Consider the following 3,396-nt stretch of genomic DNA (forward strand, 5'->3'; position numbering starts at 1 on the left):
ACACAGTCCACATCCGTCAGCTGTGCACATGGTCCCACATCTGTCAGCTGTGCACACGGTCCCACATCCATCAGCTGTGCAGCCCTAAGCCAGCTGATGGGACTTTTGGAAAATGTTTCTCTCCTGTGTAAGTAACAGATTTTGCCACAGAATGGGGGACATTTTCAGGGGCATGCCTGGTAACAGGAATTGTGCATAAATCCATGTCTCCAGAGATGCGGGAGCCCCTACTTATGTGTATGAGTTTCAGTATCACCCAAGCTTTGTATCCAACATGAGACCCCTGATGTTAATGGGAGACCACTTGATGATCTCTCCTCAGTATTTGATGCTCTGCTTTAAAAGGTTAATAACTGGGTCTTTGCTGGCAGCAGCCTTGTCGTTAGGATGCTTAGGTTTGGGTCTTGACTTGATGGCCATGGGAAAGTTTCTCCTTTTCTCCTAAATTTGCTTTGATTCTCTGTAGCAAGGCTGAGCAGTATTAGGAAACTCAAACTTTTTGCTTCTTTCTCACACATGTCCACATGAGGGAAGCTGTTCTGTATATTACTATTAGTTCTTGGGGAGCTTCATAGGATGCATTTCATCACAGTCATCCCTTCCCAACTCCTTCGAGATTCACTTCTTCACCACACACCCAAATTTGTGCCCTCTGACTTTTTTAACACATCAAGTCCAATTTGTGCTGCTCATGTATTCGTAGGCATGTGACCTTCCACTCTAGATACACTAAAGAAAAGGGGCTCTGGTTTTCCCAGAAGATACCAGCTGTATATAGCTCCTAATCAGGCATGGGACTTTGTGCTCACTTCTCCTCTCCACCCTGAGACTGGCTCTGGCTTGAACTTTCTGCAGGCTTCTGCATGCCATGCATCATGACTATTGTGAATTCAGATGTGCAGCTGCCCTGCTGTGTCCAGAGGACACTATTTCTTTGTGGTCATCCATGCATCAGCTCTTAATACTTGTTCTTCTCGCCCTTCTGCAGTGATCCATGAGACCAGGCAGGAGGAGTGTGATGTTGATGCCCTATTTAGTGCAGAACAATCCATAGTCTCTTATTCATGGCACCCCATTGAGAGTCTCTGTATTAATCACCATCTACTGCAGATAGAGAGATGCATTAATCGTTGGTTAGAATGACAAATCAGTAGTGTTGGTCTAATACTATGTCAATTTAGCAGAATGTAGTTATAGGTCCCCCTGGATTATAATCTGTCACAGGTTTTTGGCCCTAAAATGGGTTTCATTTTGTGGAGTCAGACTTAATTCCAATCATAAAGTTGTTAGTTACTCCCATGATGTTCACACCACTATTGCATGAGTGGACATGCCTCAACAGGCCAGTCATTTCTATAGATCACAGGGTTCACAGCAGATGAGTAAGACTGATCATTACTTTTCTCTTATTTTGGAATTTCACCTTACATAAATAAGAATGGTTAAAATTGTGTGTGTGTGTGTGTGTGTGTGTAAAATTCACCATGATCAAATTGACTATATCCCGGGAATGGTTAAACATATACAAATCAGTAAGCATAATCCACCACAGAAACTAAAGAACATGGATCACATGATCATCTTATTAGATGCAGAAAAGAGCTTTGACAAAATCCAACATCCATTTGTGATAAAGTTCTGGAGAGACAACAGATAAAGCAATAAAGATAATATGCAGGAAGTCCACAGCCAATATCACCCTAAGTTGAAAAACTCAAAGCATTTTCACTAAAATCAGGAACAAGATAAGGATGTTCACTCTCCCCCCTCACGTTCACACAGTACTTAAGAGCTTAGCTAGACAATGAGTCAAGTAAAGGGGATACAAACAGAAAAGAGAGAAGCCAAAGTATCCATCCACCCACCCACCCCATCCATCCATCTAACCACCCACCAACCCATCCATCCATCCACCCACCAACCCATCCATCTATCCATCTACCCACCTATCCACGTACCTGTCCCATCTGTTCGTTGTCTGTCCACCCACCCATACATTCATATCTGCCCACCCAACCAACAAACGCATGGTATCAAAATGTAGCTCAAGCTGAAAATACTTACTTGAATGAATTTTCTCAAATTTTCAAACTGTTTCTCCAGGACTTGGTTTTGCTGTCTTAGGTCTGTTCAACATTTTTTTCCCATTCCATGTCTACTAGCTTTTGATCTTTTCTTCAATGTGTATTTCAAGAATTTTAATTTGCTTTGGGAGTCACTGTGTACTTTTTCCCCTTGGCATTGTCCTTGTTGTGTTTCCTTCATTAGCTTTTCTGTCTCTTGAAGAAATCCTGTTTGCAAATATGTCAATGCACTTGGTTAAATAATAATTCATAACGTTATGATAGTGATGTCACAGACGACTACTTTTAAACTTTATCTTTATGAAGTAAAATCTAAGAATTCTTGTCAAATAGGTCATTCACTTCCTTGGGGTTAGTGTTACCCCAAGATATTTTATGTTATTTGTGGCTATTTTGGCCCGATCCTATAGCCATACTCACGAATATCTTGCATATCACCATAGCACTTTCATCTGGCGATGGATGGAGATAGAGACAGAGACCCACATTGGAGCACCGGATTGAGCTCCCAAGGTCCAAATGAGGAGCAGAAGGAGGGAGAACATGAGCAAGGAAGTCAGGACCGCAAGGGGTACACCCACTCATTGAAATGGTGGGGCTGATCTATTGGGAGCTCACCAATGCTAGCTGGAGTGGGACTGAAAAAACATGGGATCAAACCGGACTCTCTGAATGTGGCAGACAAAGAGGGCTGACTGAGAAGCCAAGGACAATGGCACTGGGTTTTGATTCTACTGCATGTACTGGCTTTGTGGGAGCCTAGTCTGTTTGGATGCTCACCTTCCTAGACCTGGATGGAGGGGGGAGGTCCTTGAACTTCCCACAGGGCAGGGAACCCTGACTGCTCTTCGGGCTGGAGAGGGAAGGGGATGGGAGTGGGGGGAGAGGGAGGGAAATGGGGGGTGGGGAGAAGGTGGAAATTTTTTTTACAATGTATCTTTTGACTTTTATTCTGAAGTTAAGACATGTTAAAATGATATAGATTGGTTTAATTTATTAATTCTCATAGTCCAGTGTCTTTCAGCAGCTATTGTATTTTTAGTTTTTAAAACATTTAGAATCATCAAAGCACCATACAAGTTCCAGACACCATGTGTATTTCCCATCTTTATCTGTATTTTTTTATATTACTTTACTCTCTCTTTAAAGACTTTATTATTTAAGGTCTACATTTTATTTCTTTATTTTTTATGACTGTCTATACCTATCTTCTTTCTTCAGCATCAAAGCACGTTTTTTTAAAAATTTATTTATTTATTAAAGATTTCTGTCTCTTCCCCGCCACCGCCTCCCATTTCCCTCCCCGTCCCCC

This window comes from Microtus ochrogaster, unplaced genomic scaffold (assembly GCF_000317375.1).
Source record: "Microtus ochrogaster isolate Prairie Vole_2 unplaced genomic scaffold, MicOch1.0 UNK15, whole genome shotgun sequence".
NCBI classification, from domain to species: Eukaryota; Metazoa; Chordata; class Mammalia; order Rodentia; family Cricetidae; genus Microtus; species Microtus ochrogaster.